The sequence below is a fragment of the Oryctolagus cuniculus genome, chromosome 8 (genome assembly GCF_051225735.1).
Source record: "Oryctolagus cuniculus isolate XC-2025 breed Fujian yellow rabbit chromosome 8, ASM5122573v1, whole genome shotgun sequence".
NCBI lineage: Eukaryota > Metazoa > Chordata > Mammalia > Lagomorpha > Leporidae > Oryctolagus > Oryctolagus cuniculus.
The window spans coordinates 66,984,236-67,008,192 of record NC_142874.1 but is presented as its reverse complement, the minus strand read 5'-3'; the positions used below and the strand labels follow the sequence as shown (position 1 = coordinate 67,008,192).

The following is a 23,957-nucleotide window of genomic DNA, read 5'->3' as shown; positions in this document are numbered from 1 at the left end:
AAAACTGTATCTATGAAATACATGAAAATTGTTCATTTTATATAAATTTTAAAAAGAAACAAAAGCTTTAAATAACACGACTAACCCTAACAAGGTCAAAGTCAGCATAAGTTGTTTTTACTTACAAACCTATGAACCTTTTGCTTCTTCTTTGAGTTTTATACAAGAAGCAAAGTAGGGTAGATACAACTTTAGAATCATTTTTTTTCACTTAATATTTTATTGGGATCAGTGCTGTGGCATCACAGGTAAAGCTGCAGTCTACAATGCCAGCATCCCATATAGGCACATGTTCGAGTCCTGGCTGCTCCACTTCCAATCCAGCACTCTGCTATGGCATGGGAAGGTAGTAGAAGATGTCCAAAGTGTTTGTCCCCTGTAACCACACAGGAGACCTGGAAGAGGCTTTTGACTCCTCGCTTTGGATCTGCGCAGCTTTGACCATTGCAGTTACCTGGGGAGTGAACCAGTAGATGGAAGACCTCTCTTTCTCTCTCTCTCCCTCTGCCTCTGCCTCTGCCTCTCTGTAACTTGGTCTTTCAAATAAAATAAATACATCTTTAAAAATAATTTATCATTAGCAATTTATACCTTGTAAGTTTAATTCATATTTGTATGTTTAATAACTATATGATAGCTTCCCAACTAGTCAATGAACCATAATTTACTTACCCAATTTCTCAATTTTAAACATTAAGATGTTTTCAGTTTTTCATTTGGGATGCAAGATTATACTGGCTGTGTAAAATAAATTGGGATAATTTTAACAGTTTTTATTGAAAAGTATAATTTATATTTTATATTTTTTAATTAGAGGTCAGGAGGATTATCTGATTCATTGAAATGATAAATGGAGACCCGTGTAAAATAAAAAACAACCATAGTCTTACAGAGAAACAATGCCGTGACATCATGTCCAAATCAACTCTACGTTAGTTTTTGCATCTCATCATTTAAATTTTGATCATATTTTCTCAGTTACACTTGGTACAAATGTATTGCATTTGAATTGTCTACTACAGAGGCAGTAAATCTTTTCTGTAAAGGGCCAAATAGTAAACAGTATAAGTTTTGTGACCTAGATCATCTTTATCACAACTACTCAAATCTACTATTGTACTACAAAAGCAGTCATAAAGATTATGTAAGCAAATAGGTGTCACTATGTTCCAACAAAATATTATTTATAGATGCATTATATTTGCATGTCACAAAAGTATTCTTTTTACTTTTTTAACCATGTAAAGCTATAAAAAAATCATTCTTTTTCCATATTCCTTTCAAAGTGAAAGTCCAATTATAATATCTGACCCCTCCCCCAAAACCACTATCACTCAGAAACAAATGCAATATCTAATGTTCCTCTTTGGATTGTAGAAAAAAATCACATATTTTATTTGTCATGCTACTTTGATCCATGTTCTTTAAAAAAAAAACTTTTTTAAAGATTTATTTATTTATTTGAAAGGCAGAGTTACGGAGAGGCAGAGGCAGAGAGAAAAAGAGAGATCTTCCATACTCTGGTTGTTCTCCAAATGGCTGCAATAGCCAAAGCTGATCCAATCCAAAACCAAGAGCCAGGAGTTTCTTCCAGGTCTCCAAGGTGGGTACAGGGACCCAAGCACTTGGGCCATCTTCCACTGCTTCCACCAGGCCATAGCAAAAGCTAGACTGGAAGCGGAGCAGGCGGGACTCAAACAGGTGCCCATATAAGATACTGGTACCACAGACTGAAGCTTTGCCTTCCACACCACCGTGCCAGCCCCACTATGATCCATTTTCAAACGAATCCAAAAAGATGAGGTTTTGAGTGGCACTCAGAACAATATACGGCACTGACACTTTTCCAGGATGACCTGCTAGCTGCTCTGAAACTTGAGTCATATGATCCAGCTAAATCAATGATTATCAGAGTCTCTTTGGCATATAGGAACGCTTTATGAAGCTAACGTCAGATCCTAAAACCCAAAAACAGAACCACTGGGTGTTAAGAAATATTCTGCTCTCCTCTGGAAATAAATATCCTCTTTTTGGAAAAGATACTTTTTTGTGCTATAGGGCTCTAAAAGGAACTAAATGCTTGACCACTGACCACACATTTACTATGTGATCTGAGATATCCATAATGGATTGGGTGTTGTCTAAATCAGGATATATTTGAGCCTGCACTGTAGCACTCATCATCAAAATAAAGTTGAATATATACAAAATCAGTCTTGAACAGGTTCTGAAAGCATAAGAAAGTTGAAAGAGCAAGCAGTCCAGATGTCCATGAACCTTACTCCTACTACATTACCTCCTCTTCTCTCCCTCAGCCTGCATCCATGTTCTCATGAGAAATTCCCATGACCAGTTGACTGAGTAAGAAGAAAAATGGGCCAGGTTTAAACATGGCTGTACCTGATGGAGTGGTAACACTGCAAAGAGACAACTATCATCTTACAGTTCACTCTAGAACGGCCATGAAAGAAAATCATAATGTTCTGTCTTCTGAGTAAACATGACTTCAAACAAATTATGATTTTTTGCCTTTACTGGAAGGAGGGATTGGCAGAGATATCTCTATCATTTCATCCATGGATGCTGATTGTTTTGCAAAATGCTCACTCTGTAACTCCAAAAATGCACAGCACTGGGGTGCTAACTTATGGTATCCCATCTTATGATAATTATACCTTCCAGATAACCATCTCCATTCCCTTTCACAGCCAGCACTGGTCATGTTTCATTAACTATTAACTATTGTCCTTGAATGTAAATTTAGAGAGAAAATTGTAAGGATGAGCTGGAAAGAAATAAGTTGACCTGTGCATCTTACAAGACAGTTTTCGCACAACAAAACATTTGCTGCTGACTTAACATTTGATGGGAGTTTAGGTTTCTAAAGAAGAGAAAAGCTGTGAAAGAATTAGAACACTACCATTTTAATATCTGAACTTCCTGTTTTGTTTCAAGCTTCATTCACCTAGGCTAGCTAAACCATCTTCAATAGTCTCAAACAGAATTAGCTAATTTTTCCCAAACACTTTTAAAACTACTGTGACTGAAATATTGGGGGAGGATCAAGTGATGCCAACTAAATTATATTTTAACCCCAGAAGTCATGACTCCTTCTATAACAGATATCTCCATTAATCTAGAAGAGACTATATCCTAGATTGCTGAAAGAACTAGAGGACATGGTGCGTAAGCAGTGGTAGATGTAACACGGAGGGCCATGCATCCAACATAGAGAATACATAAGGTGAGCCAACCTGACAGAATGGCTACCTTAAATATTTAAATATAAAGGATTCATGAATATTAATTGCTACATTTAGTATCATGGAAGTGTAGGCTTTCATGCAATACAAAAAAAATGAGCTGCTCAAAAAATTATAAAGAGGCTGCATAATCAGCTAGTATGGCTTTTATGAAAAGAATCCCTGCATTAAAAATAAGGTTTATCTATTCTACAAAATAACCTAAGTTACCACCAATGTTTTGATTTTGTGAGAAGTATAACTCTTTTGAACTAGAAAAGTAGGAGTTTTTTTCAATACCATCATTGAAAGAGTTTTGTGACCCAGTAATGTCCAGTGATGTATTAGGAGGCTTGTTTGCTAATTGGTAGACAAAAAAAAATAAGCATTTCCGTTCATTCTTATAGGCCAGATGATGAGAAATATTTTCTAAAATATACCTTAAGCCAACTAATATATCACTGAGTTCTGATGCATATGGGAAAAGTCAGTCTTACTTGGCAGAGGAACTCAACACACCATGGGAAGAATCACAAGGCTTAACCAGATTACAAATTAAAATGTCCTCTTAAAACTTGCTAAAAGAAATATTTTCAAAGGCTCTTTTTCTGGATATTGAATGCTTAGACACTGGAAACACTTAGAAATATGATACACTCATTTTTTTCAAAGAGTTCAAGACATAGGAGTCCAATTATGGACACTTGGAAGAACTACAGTGTCTGGTAATTAATTCCATACATTGTTTCATTCTTTAGGATTTATATATGAATGTGAGGAAAGTAAAACAAAAGAGCAAGAATTGAATCAATAATTTAGAATTCTCCTACAGTCAGTATATAGTAGTGGCAGGAGATATGTCTATTGTGTAAGTATATCAGGGTTAGATGAAATATCTAATATCTAAAATGCAACTTCTCTTGAATTATTCAGGCTTATCAAGATCCTAATAACTTCATTTGACAGTAGTGAGTAAAAAATAATCTCTAACTGCTAACATTTTAAATATCCATCATTCACAGTTCACAGTTAGCAACCTTGGCACAGCCCTTTTTTTGGATATCTTTTCCCAAGTTTCCATTACTTTCCAACTGACTCTTCCCTCACCATATTTTTCTTCTACGAATTCTCTGATCTCAAATATATCTGTATTCTAAAGTGAGTAAATTTCTAATACATCTGTTTTTAGTGATATACTTTTCCAATTCCTCTTCCTAACTGAACAATACCACCCAGCAGAGGTCTATTTGATAAGCATTAGCTTTTATACTATTTTCAACATACTTGTCAACTAGGAAGTATTTTACATAATATATCGTCTTCATTACTCAGCAACCACCATTTTTTATAATTATGTAATGATCTGATTTTCTAAGTTTTCGTTTGTCCTGAATTTCTTTACTTCTCCATAACTCTTCCTATCTTTAAGCCTTACCACTTTGGTTTATTTTGCTTCTGTCTATTCTCTAAATTTTATGCTTCAGATCTCCAATTTGTTCTCTCTTTGTGTGATCCTTTAGCAATGCCGCACCTTCAACACACGGTGGTTTGCAGAAGACATCAAATTAACTCTCATCTCAAACTTCAGATCTTCAGTTACAATTATTACATGAGTCTATCATCTTCTCCTCTGACCAGCGCCTACCTTCTTTATTCCTGTTCATGTCTTCTATTACTATCTGATCACCTGACCAGAATAACTCAAGATTGACACTCATTCATTCTCTCTCTCTCTCTCTCCCTCCCTCCCTCCCTCCTCCATTCCTGCCTCCCTCCCTTCCTTTCCCCAGCAGGTTCTGTTGAGCCATTCTTACTAATATGATTCACGCTAATTCCTTCTTTTCATCTCGACAGCATCTGTATAGTTAGTTACTGCCTACCACTATGTCATTGCATCCTTCTTGAGTTCCCCTATTCTAGATCACCTCCAATCCCTTCAACCCCACCACAGCTTCTACACGAACCATTCCCTACTCATGAATGCTGATGGTTTTCTGTTATCTACCAAATTCATTTAAAACACTTAGCTTAACATTCAAAGATCCAGTTGTACTACATCTACTACCAAGCCACACACACAATCACTACACAAATAAGATTAGAGTTCCTGTTTAAATTTTTCCATTACTTCCCATTGCCTAGAGAATTCAATATTGGGGCAAAAGTATGGGTAAAGTTTCTTCTCCACATCTCTAGTCTTCTAAACAGTTAAGATTTTTTAATCTTCTTAATTTCCCCATTGAAGTAGTGTTCGTTTACAGATTTAAAGACTTGAGAAAGCTCAACTATTTTTCTCTTATTCCTTACCAGAACTGTTGCAGAGCAGGCATATTGTCCTGCTCTCCTCGCAGTGTTTTGCAAAAGCAGGGCTTCATGGGTGGCAGTGTGTAGCTGTGCATGCTGCTGTCACTAGGTGAGGAAATCTGCCAAACTCTGAACTTCAGTAGCAGAAAGCGCATATGTCATTCTCCCTTGTGAATTTTACCATTCATAAGGCTGATATTTAATTTTTTGATTTCTTTGTATCATTCAATTAATTTATAACTAGAGCTGAAAAGTAAAGATGCCATATTCAGGCCCACTCAAGGTCCAAGATACTTCATGCTTCTGATGCTACCTGCCTCTTGGCATCATCTCTACTCTCTAGAGGCGTCCTGTCCACCTCCATGTCACTTGTGGACTATGACTGTCTTTTCATCTCTTTATGAAGCCTTCCCAAACTGCTTCCCTTTATCAAAAAGCTAGAAGGCAGTTAGCATTTCATTACTTCTTTAAAATCATTTTTATCTCCAGGAAATAAATCTCAATTTTGGTCTCAGTGAGTCCTAATGAAAATCCTATATAATATATAAGATATCTTAATATCCTATCATATGGGAATATCTTAATATATCCTATCTTATGGGAATCATTCAAATTCTCCTAAAAATCATCATCTAAGAACACTTCACTACACCTTCTCTAAATTCAATATGCCCATATTTGTTTTCAAGAGGTACACTAATGGGCAAGTCTAACAGTTAAAAGTTGAAATACAATTTAGTTTTTAAATATATTATTAGCCAGAAGACCCAGAAAGGCATGAATCCTGACCTGGATCACAGTTGTCCTTTGTCACAAGAGAAACAGACCACAGGAAGCACTGGTAGAGGAAGAGGAGGACAAATAATAATAAAACCCTTTCTTTCTTATTAGCCGAATTTGGGGATCTACTTGAGAAGTGAAGACATTTCTAGAAAGCTAGAATTTGCTGTGTGGTACACTAGAGACCTAAGAGGCCTCTGAGTCCAAACTGCCCCAAGTATTATTTCTCTCTGGCCTGCTACACAAAGTGACAGGAAAAAAAAAATAATCTAAGTCCAGAAAAGGTTCTGAGTTTTTAGAAGATTATACTGGCAATATATCTGGAATCCACTTGCCTATAGATAGTATTCCTGGTTTTGAATCTAGAAGAAACCACCCAGCAAAGCACTGAGTGAAACAGAAAAGGTAAGATTAGGACTTAGCCCTGAGGACCTGAAGAAGCACTATTTAAGACTTAAGGAGAATCCAGAAGAGGAAAATAGGAAGTCTATGCTATCCTTCGAACTGTCAAGGGAAAAAATGGCTCAAGAAATCCATTTTGATTTTAAAATTCTACTATCAGGTCAAGTAAAAAATAAGACTGAAAAATACCCATCAGATTTAGCAACAAAAATATCAAATGTAACTCTGAATATTCAGTGTAGATGATAGGGCTATACTCACCAATGACTAGCTGCTTGAGCATGAGAAATCACTTATCTCAAAACCTCAGTGTCTGATACCAATAATTCCTAATGTAATGAATTGTTATGCAGATTAATTAACATATATAAAATGCTTAATAAATGGCCTATATTATCAGAACCACCCAATATGTATATACACACACACATATATACATACATATTCCTAGAATGGTAGGAGGTCAAGGGCCAACCAATCTCACATGGGTACCATGAGCTGTACCACAGTTGCATCCCCACATACATCAAATTACTTCAGCTTCTCAACTCTTCTGTTCTCTTCCCTCCTATAAAGTAATACATTTGAAAAATTAAATTTCACAGCATTTCCATGAGGCAAAGCAGCATAAAGTTTCCTAAGTAGCTCCAGTTGCTTTTTAAGAAAATATATTTTTGTTTAAGACACAAAGAAGCCAAATATCTCTTTTTCATCTGAAACGCAAATCCCAAGGTACCACTGCCATCCTAAGCAGTTTTCAGTTAGTACAAAATACACCCACACACAGTAAATATGCATATGCAGTAACTGTTGAGTGTGAAACCTCCAAATTTATTATACCCAATAAAATTCTGCACTGAAAATGGTCCTATCTGCCTACAATATGTCTATCATAGAACACCAGTGACCTAATAAAAAATATTCATTCCCATTTGACATTCTTCATAGTAGTAATCCCTGTGCTGACAGGTGGCTAGTAATTTCAAAAGTAATTATGGAGATACTATCTGCAGATGTTTGGGAAAGTACTGCAAATTCTTGTAAATGGGTGCCATAGGAATATGTGGAAATGATGGCTGATATAACTTTTATAATGAAGAGACACAGTCTCCTTAGGAACATCTGGAAGACCTTGTGTGTGAAAAGAGTTAGAGGTGGGTAACAGAGACCATGCAGAGAACCTTGGCATTGCATAAGTACACGCGGCCTCATAATGTCAGCAAGACACTGTTTTTCTGTAAGGATTCTAGGTCTTCACCCTGCATCACCTCCCTCTTGGGCTCAACTTCAGGACAGGAGCCAGATGTACAATTATTCTCTTTTCTTTCTCCAGCAAAAAGAGCAAACTAGGAAAATATATCAAGTTTATAACCAGTAACAAAAGTTAATGGGTGTGCATAGATATATTTTCTTCCTTCAAGTGTTCCTTAACTGAAATGTTCTGCATGCAGCTGGAACACAACTGTTGATTATTTGGTTTTTCAGATCATGACAACTGAAAAAGGTACAAGAATCAGTAAGCACCTACGTTTTGCTAACCAGATTACAACAACGCTGATGTATGCAAGGAGTACAGACTCTTGTGCAAAGGCAGCTTCATGCTAGTTCTCATTCTATTTGGCATTAGTATCAAAATTATAAAATACATTAGCAGAATTTATCCCTGCCATGATGAAACATTTTGTTATAAAGAATAACTTGACTCATGCATTTTATGAATAATTTATCTCCTTGTGATATGATGTTTCTTGACTATTCATCTTTATAGTCAATACTTTCTTACAGAAGAGAATGAAAAGCTTTCTCTACAGGTTTGCCCTGGAGTCTACCGCTAGGAATAACACATCTGAAATAAAATATTTAAGCATTTATTCTTCGTATAATAGCACTAAGTTCTACTTAAAAAGTCATGTCCTTTGCCAACAACATTCTTTAGAATTGCAATCCAAAAATCAGTAACTCAAATACTTTGATCACGCAAAATTGCAAGCTGCTCTTCAGACATGTTAAATATTACAAATTATACTTACATGCACTTTGTGAAGCACTTTCACACACAGTTTATGATTTATGATTTGCTACAATACAGCGGACTAGGCAGGGTTGATTATTCAGGTGTCATTGTCCATAAAACTGAAGCCCGAAAAAAATAAAGTAGTATTTTCAATTATATGCCTCACACATACACACACAAACCAGGAGACAAGAGCTGTGATCTTCTGATTCCTAGGCGGTTGCCTTTGCCTACTCAGGAAACTTCAGCAGTAAAACAGCTCACATCCTTAAAGAGATTTCAATTTCAAAATATCCAGTCCTTCCCCCACAGGTATTTATATTGGTTTCTGTGTTTTAAGAATTATCCCTATCCAAAAAGAGAGCTGGGCTTTGTCCTCATCACCTGGAAGGTCATCTCCAGGAAGAGTGTTTTGATTTACTTTGGGCCTCAGCCACCAAAAGTCTAACAGTGGCATTTATGATGGGGGGTTTTGAGCAACATGGTGTCTATATCTAGGAGGCAAACAGAACATGTCTGTCAGGCAAGCAGTCAATAGGGAAATGCCAATAAAATGCTGGACACCAAAGCTCAGATGGACTTCTGTGGTTGACAATAACCTGTGTGTGTTATCATAGACCACTGCTGAGACAGGGCTGCAGCCCGTGACTCCACAAAGAGAGGAAATGGAAACTCCTTGTTTGCCACTTTCTGGATTCCTCCCTAAACACTTTTCCCCTTGGTTGATTTTAAATTGGATCTTTCCACTGTAATAAACCGAAAGTATTCAGGCTAACAGCTTTCAGTGGCTTCTGTGAATCCTTTTCACAAATGTCCAAGATGAAGCAGGTCTTGAGAACCTCTCAACTTGCAACTGGTGTCAGAAATGAGGTGGTCTATGAACTGCACTAACTTCACAGTTAGTTAACTTCTGACTTTTACAACAATGGAACAGTTCTTCCTAGTATCAATTAACTACTCCCTACCTTGAAAAGAACCCCATTTTCATTTCATCAGCAACAACATGATTTACTATCAAAATAATTCCGTGAGAGCTACCATGGATTTGATCTTCCAATATGGGAATTATGAGAAACAGGGTATACTGTTGTTGTTGTTGTTTTTCTCAACAGTGGCCTGCTTTCCTTGCTACGATGGAAGAAAACAAACTAGATGTGATTCTCAGTGTTGAATAAATAGTAGCCCTTTTCCCTATGCTACATCTAAATAAAGCCAGTAAGGCCAAGAGACATTTCCATTTACAAAGCATTGAATCAGTTTTTTTGTTTTGTTTTGTTTTGTTTTGTTTCAGAAAATTTTGAGCAGCTCAAGGCAACCAAATTACTAAAAGAATATCCTATATTAAAGCCCCTAAAAACACAGAAAACTAAGAAACTGATACCCATACATATAACAAATCCAACTTGGAAAGAGAACAAGTCAGTTCATAAAATTTTACGTATTCCTTGGTTACAAAACTCTGGGATCTAAGTTACACATGCAACACTTGACTCCTCTGTTTTGGAGGGAAATAAGATCCTGAATCCCTTAAGAACCTGGGTACTCTAAACATCTTTGTAAATAAAGTTTCTTCTTACAGTGGCCATTGAATATCTATTTCAGTTTTAGAGTGTGCCAAAATTTAAGCTTTTCTATTGGACAGAAATATAAAATCAATAAACTAGGAGAGAAATGAAAATTTCCTGGAAGATACCACTGAACGTGCCTAGATGTTCTCATTGAATCTTTTTTCAATTTCAGAGAATAGTTATGATAAAGACAGAGTGTCTCTAATTATTGTCAATCTCAGAAAAGATTAATTTCAGGCCTAAACACATTCAACTTACTAAAGTTGCTGTAATCATCAAGCAAGTATCATTTCACTTACGTTTCCCCTATTGCCAAGAAAGCAGATGGTACACATTCTCAGAAAAGTTTTTAAAAGTATAAGTAGGCCGGCGCCGTGGCTCACTTGGCTGTTCCTCCGCCTGCAGCGCCGACACCCAGGGTTTTAGTCCCAGTTGGTGCGCCTGGTACCAGTCCCGGTTACTCCTCTTCCAGTCCAGCTCTCTGCTGTGGCCCAGGAGGGCAGAGGAGGATGGCCCAGGTGCTTGGGTCCCTGCACCCGCATGGGAGACAAGGAGGAAGCACCCAGCTCCTGGCTTTGGATCTGCGCCGCGCCAGCCATGGCAGCCATTAGGGGAGTAAACCAACGGAAGGAAGACCTTTCTCTCTGTTTCTCTCTCACTGTCTTTAACTCTCTCTCTCTCTCTCTGTGTAATTCTGCCAGACCAAAAAAAAAAAAAAAAAAGTATAAGTAAACAAGTGTATTATATCCTAAAATCTTTTTAAAATACTCTTATTTTATTCAGAAGGCATTAAGTTGATAATATTGATGAATACTCTATAGAACAGTATTTAAAATGGAAACATCTCAGTTATATTATAACCTAAAAGAGCCCAGAAACACAACTGAAAATAGACTAACATACACTTAGAAGTTGCAGTCTTTTAAATTTTTGTTGATCATCCTGATTTTCCCTTATTCTGACTATTAAAGGGAAAAATTCTCCCAAATTTATTAACTGTGGCTCCAATATCACCTGGGGCAAACAAAAAAGGACTAAACAGGCAGAACTAGAAAAGACTATATAGGTAGTATTTATACTCTTGTTGTATGGTTCAACTCAACCTGCTATAATCACAGCAGAGGGTACAAGATTTTAGATTCATGAGCACAAATGTTTCTCTTTATAGGCCTCTTGCTTTACAGGCTCATGAATCTGTGAGGAACAACAGACTTTATGGGGATTTTCCATGGGAAACTGTTCATGAATCTTAGTAATGGCCTAGTTATCATTTCATCAACATCACACTGAATTTCACTGTAAGGCTAATGTTAGTGACTTCCTCTTGGAAATGCAGATAAAGAAATTGGCAACTTCCGTGTCTTGGTTAAGAAAACAATTTCTTCCAAATTCCTTCCTCTCAAATTTTTTATTCTCTGTTCTCTTCTCCCATACATTTCATGTAGCATGTCCCCCCTCTTTGTAAAAGATTTGGATCGAACATCACATCCTCTCTGAAGCTTTCCCTAACAAAACCCTATTTCCCTCCGTGAGATCCTAACGCTGTCCTTGGTACTCCTTCAGTACTTGGTACTCAGCTCCATTACCACTTACGATCTTGGTAGTTCTTTGTGGTACCTTTCTGATTATTGTGTCCTCAGCACTGCCCCACAGTGGGAATTCAGTCAATACTTAGGCTTAATTCATGGATAAATACTCACAGATGAGAGGAAGAAAAGTGCCTCTGGTGTCCGGATGGTAGTTACAGTTATACTTATTCCCTGTAAAAACTGAGCGCCATGAACAGTGATATTCGGAAAATCTTCACTAATCTAAACCAGTTCTTCCCCTTTACAAGTATCCATTTATATGTTTGTTTAGTATCACTAAGACTCATTACTGTAGAAAGCATTGTTTTCACTAATCAGACATTTCACAAATATATGTAAGCACTTATCTGATTTTCTAAATGAGAGTTTTGCTCAGTCAAAACCTTCCTATTGGAAAAGCCACATGTCTTTTTAAAAAAGCCATTTTATTGAAATATAGTACTCATAACAAGAAATTCACATAAGCATACAGATAAATGAGGTTTTGGGCCTCTGATCACTCTCACAACCAACATCCAAATTAAGAACAGCACATTGCTTGTACCACAATATTCCTCACTATTCCCTCCAAAGACCATGCTCCATTTATAATAAGTCAAAAACAGTAATGGACTTGTGGATTTGCTTATTTGTTAATGATTGTTGAATTCACTAGAGGTTACCCTTCAGAATCTAGACAGATGTTTCTTGTATTGTAAAATCACTTGTGAAACTATGAAAAGAAAAACTGCAAAAAGAAGTTAAACAGACAAGGAAAACTTTATTCAAGACTGTTGTAACGGTGGGGGGACGAACTGAACTGAACCTGATAAAACAAAAGACAGGGAAATGTTTTAAGTGCTGGGGTGAGCTAGTGATAAAGCACGGGAGGATGTTAATAGGGAATTGGAATGTGATTAGGTCACTTGCATTTGGTAACTGATAATTTTCAGATTCCTAGACTCCAGTAGAGACTGAGAGACCAGGGGTCTCTAGATGATTATAGTTCAAACGATGGCTTGGAGGTACTTTAAAAAATTGTATTGTGTATACTTTAAGATAATAACATGAGGGCCAGCACTATGGCGTAGCTGGTAAAGCAGATGCCCACAGTGTCGGTATCCCATATGGGCATCAGTTCAAGTCCCAGCTGCTCCACTTCTCATCCAGCTCTCTGCTGTGGCCTGGGAAGGCAGTAGAAGATGGCCCAAGTCCTTGGGCCTCTATATCCGTGTGGGAGACCCAGAAGAATCTCCTAACTCCTGGCTTCAGATCAGTGCAGCTCTGACTGTTGCGGACAATTAGGAGTGAACCAGTGGATGGAAGACCTCTTTCTCTCTCTCTCTGCCTCTCTTTCTTTCTCTATGTAACTCTGACTTTCAAATAAATACATAAATCTTAAAAAAAGACAAATAACATGATGTTATGAGATATATAGCGATAGTAAAATGGTTACTTTATATCGCTTCTCGGCCTTTTGGCTAAGATCAAGTGTAGTATCTGTTCTTATCAGTTTAAAATGATTACTATAGTGAAGCAAGTTAACATGTACATTAACTCACACAGTTAGCTACTGAGGAAGAAGGGAACCAGAGGACCTATGATGTATTCTTTCTGCTACTTGGTATCATTTGATCTACATCCAATTCCTCCCTCCCTCACCCTGCCCCTGCTGAGCACTGTTTTGTTATCTTTCTCTATACATCTGAATATTTTTAGATAGCACATGTAAATGAGATCATGTGACATTTTTCTTTGCCTGGCTTATTTCATTTATCATAATGTCCTCTAGTTTTATCCAATCATAGGAAATAGCAGGATCTCCTTTTTTAAGGCAGGGTAATATTCAATTATGTATATACACCAACAGTCTCTTTATTCATTCATCTGTCAGTGGACAATGGGGTTGTTTCCATATCTTGGTTATTGTGAAGAATCATGCAATGAACATGGACATGCAAGTATCTTTAAAAAGTGGGAATTTTATTTGCTTTGAGTACATACCCAAAAGAGGTATTGCGGGATCATTGGGTAGTTCTATTTTTAATTTCCTTAGGAGTCTTCATACTGTTTTCCATAGTAGCAACACCAATCCACACTCTTGCCAACAGTGTACAACGGTTCCCTTTCTCTACACCCTTGCCAATATTTGTTAGCTCCTATCTTTTTGACAATAGCAGTTCTAACAGATGTGATATGCTATCTCATAGCAGTTTGATTTGCATTTCTCTGGTGAGTAGTGATATTGAGCACATTTTCATGTGTTTAATGACCATTTTTGGATCTTCCTTGTGAAAGATAACCTTGGGTTTTAGAATGGCAGGAGGCTTCTCATCAAAGGAGAAGAGAAAAAAATTATGATAGGAGCTCTTAGTCCCATGACACTCATGTGCAAGACCTGGAAGGAGTTCCAGGCTCCTGGCTTCAGCCTAGCCAAGCCCCAGCATGTCTCTCTCTCCCTTTCTCTCTCTCTCTCTCCCTTTCTCTCCCCCATCCCTCCCTCCCTCTCTTCCTTTCAAATACATAAAACAAACCTTTAAATTAAAAAATGATACTAAGACTAAGAATACTCAGAAGGAGGATCATGATCAATTGGTGACATCTGCAATGAGCAAAGAATAAGCAGGGAACAGAGTCTGTAGGCAAGCTTTTTTTTTTTTTTAAACTGCCATCTACACCACATGTCTCCATGGTGGTACAACTTCCATGAGTGACCATTTAGCTGTTTTACCCAAAGTGAGAGGAAAACTTAAGTCTGTTTAAGTCTCTTTACTACATTACCTACTGCTTAAGTGACTTAAAACACTGCAACTTTAAAGAGAAGATATATGATTTATATTGGCTTGAAGAGTATAGCAAATTCTCCACTTATGAATGAAAATTCAGACACTTATTACCTTAGAGCCATTTTGGAGGACCCAGTGTTGGTGCATTTTTCTTTTCAAAATACAAGTTTTTGAGCCTGAACTACCTTAGTTCAAAAGCGGTACACTACTTAATAGATATCTTTGAATTTGAGGGCGGGCATACGCTGTATCTGAATGCACAGCTTACACCCATTTATCAAGAACCCTCAAAGGCTGATAATTTAGGTGAGGACAAGATTAACCCAAGTTTGTGACGCAGGACCAAGCTACAGTTCACAAGGTCTCTTGGGCTTATTATCTAGCAGATTAAACAATACTCAAAAGTATCTGTGGCAACTAGGGATGCTGAATAAAGCCTCTGCCAAAGATCTTAAAGAATTACAGTACAGAACCACCAAGTTTTTGTTTTGTTTTTTGTTGGTGGGGGTGGTAGGTGGGGGAGGGCTTCTTCCATGGATAGATGTTTTCCTTTTGAAGAACAGCTCCTGATTTATTATTGGCTCCCTGAGACTGTACCCTTGAGGGATATCAAGGGCCCATGTGACCAAATGAGATATCCCATTTAAACTACTGATATCCAATAACAAACCACAATATTGACTGATGGAAGAAAACCATCATGAAATGCAAATGGTATATTACAAAAACACACTTTAACATGTTAATGGAAAATTCAATTAAAAGATGTGTTTATTTTAGTGCCAAAAAAGAATTGGAAACCCATGCATTCAAGGAATCTTCAAAAAGTTCATGGAAAATGCACATTATGAAACTATGCATGGGTTTCATCATTCTTTATAGCAAAATATATTTATCTTTTAATTCCACTTTCTACAAACACTTTGAAGTGTTTCGTAAGTGACCAGGCTTACACATGCCTCAACAGTGAAAGTAAAGTACATGATCAGGTGGTCACACTCCTGTCATCTACCCTGCCCCCTTGTCTCCCCTCCCTTAATCCACACAGGATTCATGTGGAATTACTTCTGATCATTTGAGTAAGGAAGAAAAAAGTCTGGTTTACAGATGATTCTATGTCATATGTTTTCACAACCTGGGAGTGTACTGCTACAATTACACACTCATTCAGCAATGCCACTGAAAGGAAGTGGTGAGGTAATGTCCCCAGTGGGTAGGTAGCACTTCATGTAGGTCACATGGTTTCCCACTTTGTCAGGACTGAGAAATACAGAAGTACAGATCTAAAGCGACTTGGGGCCATTAGCTAACTCTTTAGCTTTCTAATCAGGGACTCTGAAAGAGCATCACCAGACAACTGATGACAAGAAGACCTAAAAAGAGAGTAACTAGAAGGTAGAACGGATCAGAGAGTGAAAAGACTTGGGTCCCACATGAATGCTAAGCAAAGAGAATCAAATATAAAGGGGGCTCTCAATTATCAGGTAGACAGATGACAGGTTTTATGGGTGTCATTCAACCTCTGTACCCAACCATTTAAGTGCTTGCTCCAAAAGCCCACGTACATGAATAGAAGCTATAACTGCTTAACAACATGGACTTTCACTCTAAGACTGATTTTATAACCTGCTATGTCAAAAGCTGACAATAATAATGAACCCCAAAGATAGCACTGTTCCCTGAGAGAACCAGGCAGCCATCTGGTGACAAGTTTATACATCAGACTCAGTCCATCAGGAAGAATATGTAATTTGTCCTCACTAGGGTGAACACATATTCTAGATATGCATTTGCCCCTCTAGTCTATAACGCTTTTGTTAGCACTGATATTGTTAGACATATTGAATGCCTTACTCATCATTGTGGTACTCCAAAGAACACTGCTACTGACTGGACTCACTTAACAGCAAAAGAAATATAGCAATGGGCTCGTTTCCATGAACTCACTGGCCTTAACAGATACCCCATTAAACAGAAGCATTGTACCTGATACATAAAGAATCAGCTGACACTTGATTTATGGCACCAGTTGCCAGACAAAACCACTTAAGTGATGAGTTCTGTCTTACTTAATGTAGTATATATCTGAGTCAGTTGTTTCTGCCATGGTTAGAAAATATTGGTTTAAGAAGCAAGGGGCCGGCGCCGTGGCTCAATAAGCTTATCCTCCACCTAGCGGCGTCGGCACACCGGGTTCTAGTCCCGGTTGGGGCGCCGGATTCTGTCCCAGTTGCCTCTGTTCCAGGCCAGCTCTCTGCTGTGGCCAGGGAGTGCAGTGGAGGATGGCCCAAGTACCTGGGCCCTGCACCCCATGGGAGACCAGGAGAAGCACCTGGCTCCTGCCTTCGGATTAGCGCAGTGCGCCGGCCGCAGCGCGCCAGCCGTGGCGGCCATTGGAGGGTGAACCAACGGCAAAAGGAAGATCCTTCTCTCTGTCTCTCTCTCTCACTGTCCACTCTGCCTGTCAAAAAAAAAAAAAAAAAAAAAAAAAAGAATCAAGAAAAAGTGAGAGAGCCTCTTTCTACTATTACACTATAAAAACATACCAGCAGATTTTTCACTTCTCGACTTGGAAATTTAGGGGTAAAGATGGGGTTTACTTTATTGGCTGGGATGACAGATTCTAATTATCAAGAGGAAATTAGATTTCTATACAGTGGAAACAAATAATGTTCATAAACCAGAGGATTCTTAGGGACACCTACTAGAAGTTTCATGTCCAAAAATGAAATTTAACAGAACATGTCAGCAATGAAAAAAATATCAGAGGAGGAGTGGCTGGGCCACTGAGAATTCAGGAATGAAGATTTCAGTCATTCTACAAGATAAAGAGAATCAACTAGTAGAGGTATAGGCTGAAGGCAAGGAAAGGAGATAGGATTACAGAACAAAGACAAAATAAATACCAATTATAGCCTTGTGATCACTCACAGAATTAGAATTATGGTAGTCATTTTCTTCCTTTTTTGATTGTTTCCCTTGTTATTTTATATAGTTTTTTCAGGTTAACTTTCAAATTAGGCTTTTATTTCAGATTATTCAAATGAGACTATGACCAAACTGGAGGAGCAATCAACACCATACATAATGGATAACGTGACTTTGCCTGAGAGGGATGCTGTAACTTTTTGGACCTTGAGCTTCATCTCTTTGGACAGAAAGAGACTATCTTGCTTTATATAAAGTTTACTTGCATATTGTTAAGCTTGGTCACTAAGACTATTACTGATGTTTATGGAAGTATAAATACATGTAGAATTGTGGATATGCGTGCTTAAGTAGCCAAATGGATGAACTACAGCAGCTGTTAGCTCCAGACTTGTATATCCTGCCATGTAATGCTGGACTGGGACTCACTAAGCTATACTTCTTCTTTGGCACACACCTTTCTATGAAGTTCTACTGGTAGAGACACTGGAGCAATACTGGATGGCAGAAGGAGAAGAAAGTAGACTTGTTCCCTTCTCACTACTTGCTCTTCCTTACAGTGCCACTCCCAGGAAGGCAGTTGCTTCAGCCACAAAAGCTGGCTGCAAGAGTCTGTGCTAGCCACAGTCCCAGAAATCTTCCTTCTCATGTCCTAACTGTACCAACATGAGCTTGTCAAAAGCTTTCCCTTGGTGGGCTAAGTTTCAGTTTCACAGAGTCGTCGCTTTGGACTCCTTTTTGACCAGAAGCAACAGCTGGTCACCACCCTCTTCTCAGATGTTTGGCTTCTAGAGTTGTCAGGTGCTGAGATTCTAGTATCTGACAAAACCAATTTCTGAAAACACCAACCTCTGCCATTGGTTTTCATATCCACAGGATGGTGACTACATTGTTGCTTCCATTTTACTCGGCAGTCTCCAATCAGTCTTTTCGGTCTGTTTACCCAGCTTCTGTTGTACCAATTTCTATATTACAATCTTTCTGTTAAAATAATTATCATGATTTCTAATTTTTATATCTTGAAACAATGGTAGAAAAGAGAGCAAGTACTTCTTTTTTTTTTTCAAAATACATGTAACAGCATATTTTACCAAAAAGCAATTCTATCTATTACCATGTTCAGGAAATTTAACAATTATGTGAAAAGCTAATTGGACTTTAAAAAAGTTTTCTCATTTATTTGTCAGTTGCTCAAAGCAAAAATTTTGAAATTATCATTTGCTTCTTTTTTCCTCTCCCACCCCACACCCTACTAGTTAAAAAATGCTGTTGGTCCTAGTGGTTAAATATAGCTAGAATCCAGTCACTTTTTATCACTTCCATGGTTATTACCTTGGATTCTGATTCCCAACCTTGGCTGCACATTGAAATCATTTCATGTAAAATTACTGTCGCAGAGTGTGTCCACATATATTTAATTGCTCTGGGTTTGGCAACTGAAACTCCTTTAGAGAAAGTCTGAAAAGCACTGAACCTAGACCAAGTCAGCATCTCTCTAACCTATATTATTACAATAGCCTTCTATCTAGTAGCGCAACTTCTAGTTTTGTTTTTTTTTTCTTCTTCTTCTTCTTCCTAACCCCATTCCCCATACTGCAGCCAGAGGGATGTGTTTGTTTATGTTGTGTGATAGTCCAATGGCTTCCCTACAAAAGACTCCCTGACAATGGTCTACAGTCCTAACATGACCTCAGTGACCACTTCCTTCTCCCTTCTCACCACCTTCCAGTACTGTTCTCTAATTTTCAGGAGCATGCCCATTGTCCTCCAGCCTCAGGAACTTTGCACTTGTCCTTTGCAAGTATCTAAATGACTCCCTCCTTGTGCCTTTCAGGCCTCTATTTTAGTATCACCCTTTTTATGAGAGAATGTCTCTGAGCACCTTATGTGAAATAGCTACCCCTTCTCTTTTGTATTCACTCTCTTTTGTATCTCAGACCTACCCACCACCTAACATTACATTAAGTCTTCCTCAGTAGAATGTTAGTTCCATAAGGGTAAAAGCTTTGTTCAAGTCACGTCTGTATCCCAAGTACTTAGAACAGTGCCCAATACAAAATCAGTAAATACTGATTGAGTGAATGAATGAATTCTGCTTCACTCTATCAAATGTTATTGACAGATAAGTGATCTAGTCAGCATTCTTTTCAATCCTTTTATTGTGTAATTTCTTCCTTTTAAATAACTTAATTCAACAAACATATTCATACTCTCTTAGCTATCACCACTAGAAATTACTCTACAAAACTATATGCCAATTAAATATGCAGGAGCTAAAGGAAACAGAAAATGTAACTAACATTAAACCTGGAACTCCAGCCATATATGATTGAAATTAATTTTGCTGGATTCTAGGGGTGCTACATTAAATCTGGAGCAATCTCTTTCACCTAAGAAGGTTTTTTGATCCCTAGTATGAGAATTGGCCACACTTCTGAGGATAAACGAAATCTATAAGGCAGGCTGATAGAGGGCAAGGAGCACTTGGGCTTCTTTGATGCCTGCTCCACTCCTTTATGATGTTGACCTCAGGCAAGTCTCTGACTCAGTCATAACCTTAGTTTTCTTAGTCACAGAAATCGGTGAATAAAATATTTTCTTGTCTTTGAAGATCAATTGATTTGAATAATGGGATGACAATATAGAAGGAGAGAGAGAGAGAAATCTCCCAAATGGCTCCAAAGCCAGCTATGGACCTGGCCAAACCCATAAGCCAGGAATTCCATCTCAATCTCCTATCTGGGTGACAGGGACCCAAAACCTGGGCTGCGGACTCGTCCTGTGAGGCCCACACTGTTGGGGAGAGTGGGGCGATGGTGTTCTTCCACGAGAAGCACCGGGGACAGGCTTTGGTGAACATGTCCACTTTTATTCACAAGTACGTACATTTTTAAAGGGTAGCCAGAAGGGGTGTAACTAATTCAGGGCAACTCTAACTCTATAGGACAGAACCGACACTGGCACCAATATGCCTCTCCAATCAGCTTGAAGGTCACATAGCTAGGGTAGCTTTCCAGGTGGGCTCTGGGCCACACCAGGGAGCAATTTACCTGATTGGCAGAAGGTGAGGGTGGGGGAAAATGTGCCTGTGCAAGCAGTCAGGCTTACTGCATGGGCTAGGCAGGCAGTCTCACCGGATCACCACACTGGGCTATCCTTTACTGCCTTCTCAGGCAAATTGACAGGAAGTTCTCAGAAGTGGATCAGCTGGGACTCAAACTCGCACTCTGATATGGAATGCTGGTATAACTCACTGTACCACAACACTGGCCCTATGAAACATTTTCTAAGCATGCTACCCAGCTCAAAATTCTGATTATTCTAACCAAGAAAGAGGAATCCAGTTTCTGAGAACAGTCCTCAGTTAACTATCATATATTTATTATAAAAAATTATTTTAATTGACTCTGACCAATTAAGGTATATATTTTTATCATTATATATTGATATATATTTTATCTATATCTATTTCTATAGATAGCTAGTTATCTTTGAAGCTAAATATTTGGAACAAGAAAAAAATTGTAAGAAGATTTTAAACTTCACCTCCAGTGGTACTTTGCCTTCTTGCACCAGGTTGCAAAGCAGATTATTAAATTTTCCAAGAACTCTGCAAGTATGTTATTTAATATAGTTAGCTTTAAAAATAATTAGTTACAATAAGTAAACTATATTTTTAAAAATAATAAAACTCAAAGCTGGGGCCGACATTGTGGCATAGTGGGCAAAGCCACTGCCTAGGATGCTGGCACCTGATATGGGCACTAGTTCAAGTCACAGCAGTTCTACTTCTGATCCAGCTCCCTGCTAATGGCCTGAGAAAAGCAGCTGAAGATGGCCCAAGTGATTGGGTGCCTGCCACCCATGTGAGAGACCTGGAAGAACCTCCTGGCTCCTGGCTTTGGCCTGGCCCGGCCCTGACCTTTGTGGCCATATGGAAATGAACCAGTGGATGGAAGATCTGTCTCTCCTCTCTCTTTAACTTTCAAATAAACAAATCTTTTTTTTAAAAATTTGAAGCTGTCACTTCTGAATTATTTTCATTTTATTATTATCTATTCTCCTAAGATCATTTATATCTATTTGGTCAGTATGGTGCAATGGTTACTATCATACATCTCTTTCCAAATGAATGTTCATTGACAACATGTTAGTATCATGATATCATCCATGACTGGAGTATTTATACTATGGAAATAGGCGAATTCTACCAATCAGAGCTTTTTTCTCCTGGGGAGCTTGTGGCTAAACATTTATGTTACAAATTCATCCTAAAAACTGCTGTAGAAGCTAGAAATCAATAAGCCATAATGGACTATATTTTTAAAACTCAAAGACAAAAAATTCCGTACTTTCTATTATTGGAAGCCTTTCATCACTTTGTTAATGATCACTCCTTATCCATGAGGCAATGAAAGGAAATCGCATGTCTGGCTGAGACTGACTGACTGGTGTTTCAATCCATCAGGTCTTCTAATCCAAACACAAATTCACTTTCATATCATTTCTCCAAGTAACTGCCAAGAAAATAACATAAATTTAGAATCTGGAATATTTGTGCAGTATGCTCTGACTGTTGCATTTCAGGATTCTAGACCACAGTGAGGCAATTTCTTTCTGTAATTAGCAGATGGCAAGTATTTGGGGCTTTAAAATACACATAGTTTCTGTCTAGAGACTCCACTTTGTCGCTGTATCATGAAAGAAGCCATGGACAATATGTAAAAGAGTGGTTGTGGCAATAGTCCAATAAAATTTTATTTACAGAAATGGAAAGCAGGCTAAATTTGGCCTCTGAACTTTAGTTTGCTCAACACTGTCCTAGACAGTTCCTGGAACACTGAAGATGCTCAATACATATTTATTAAATGAACTTGTAAGAATTAGCTCAGTATGCCATAACAAAATATTATAGAATAAGTCCTTTAAACAGTAGATAGTTTTTTGTTTTGTTTTGTTTTTTCTTAGATCTACAGGCTAGGAGTCCAAGACAAATGTTTTGAACAATTTGGTTACTGAACTGAGTATCAGTACCCGAAATCTGCTCTAATTATTGCTTTTTACTCCTCACTTATACGTGCAAAGCAGTACAGTTTACAAAACTTTCCCAGAGCTTATCACACTTTATACAATGTATATAAAGACTGCAACCAAAAAAGATGAAACTATCTAGAACACTATAACAAAGAAATCTTGGCCTACCCCATTCCCCTCATGGACTTAGCTTTTGAAAACAAGCTTGAATGGGATAAAGAACTGATTTATCTGATGGATTACTCTATCTGTCTGTCCCCACCAACTGCTTCACTGTGGTGTCTTAAACTTGTCAAAGACAAGCCTAATGCATTGCAGCAAACACATTCTTTGTAGACAGTGAGGTAAAGTTTAGCTCCACGGTCTTGCTATTAATAATTGTGATATTGTTAATGTTAGATGCACATCCAAGACATCTAAAATTCTATTAATCAGAATAAAACTTAGCTGGGACTTTTTTTCTTTTTCTTTTCTGTTTTTTTGTTTTGTTTTGTTTTGTTTTAGCTTCATTGTGAGAGAGCTTTTTATTCTATCTATGGATTTATCAAAGACAGGATTAGAAAAGTTTACAAACTGAGATTGTCTTTTTCTGAATTGTTTCAGTACATACAGCAAGCTGGAATTTACTGATGGTTCCTGTGTGTGCAAGGTAAGGAGAAAAACCAAGGGGTCTTGACAGAGGGATATGGAGTTATCAGGACTTTTGGTGCCTTTCACCAAAAGTAATTGTTTTATTCTGCAATACAGTGTAAATCAATGTAAAACTGCCTTCAAGACAGAAACAGGTCAGAGAAAATAACTTCGTCAGTCTTATTTTCACTGGCATCTGTAAAAATTTAAAACTGTTTATGACATCATCACAAATTTGTTCTCATAACAAGGTATTTTTATTTTATTTTGCTACTTTAGAAAATACACCATAAGCTGATTGATGTTCCAATATCCCATTCATTGACTATCAGTTGCAATATAAATCAGTATATCCAATAAAACTCTGAGAGTTTTGAAATGTAAACTGAGAAGAGACTCAAGCTGAATATTGGACTTCAATTATTACTCTTCCACTAAAGAAAACTGATCCACTGCTGCTTTTGTCTTTTTATCATTTCTATGTTATCCTTTCTAATATCATAGCCATGCAGAGCAACAGGGCATGCTGAGGGCTCCACAAGAGATCAGATGGAGGAAGCATAAAGAGATTGAGCCCAGGGTTTTAGAAAGTAGGCCGTGGGACTGATCTCAGGGAAGAGAGTCAGTAGTTAAATAAAAATTAGCAATGTATCATAGAACTTTGGGGAATCCAAACCAACGTCTTTACTCATTAGGGTCTT

The 23,957-nt window shown here is 37.8% G+C and overlaps 1 long non-coding RNA gene and 1 pseudogene across 5 annotated transcripts in view; one reads left to right on the top strand and one right to left on the bottom strand.

The window, feature by feature from the left end:
• The window catches only part of LOC149125039 (uncharacterized), a 354,033-nt gene that overhangs the window by 43,905 nt on the left and 286,171 nt on the right, over positions 1-23,957 (bottom strand). For 3 of the 5 annotated variants that reach the window (XR_016212556.1, XR_016212555.1, XR_016212557.1), the window contains one exon: positions 7,170-7,296. The exons of the other annotated variants lie outside the window; for them this stretch is intronic. This is a non-coding gene — a long non-coding RNA (uncharacterized LOC149125039). The remainder of the gene's footprint in view (positions 1-7,169; positions 7,297-23,957) is intronic. 5 annotated transcript variants of the gene reach the window in all.
• LOC127483359 (U2 spliceosomal RNA) lies at positions 13,340-13,440 on the top strand (annotated as a pseudogene).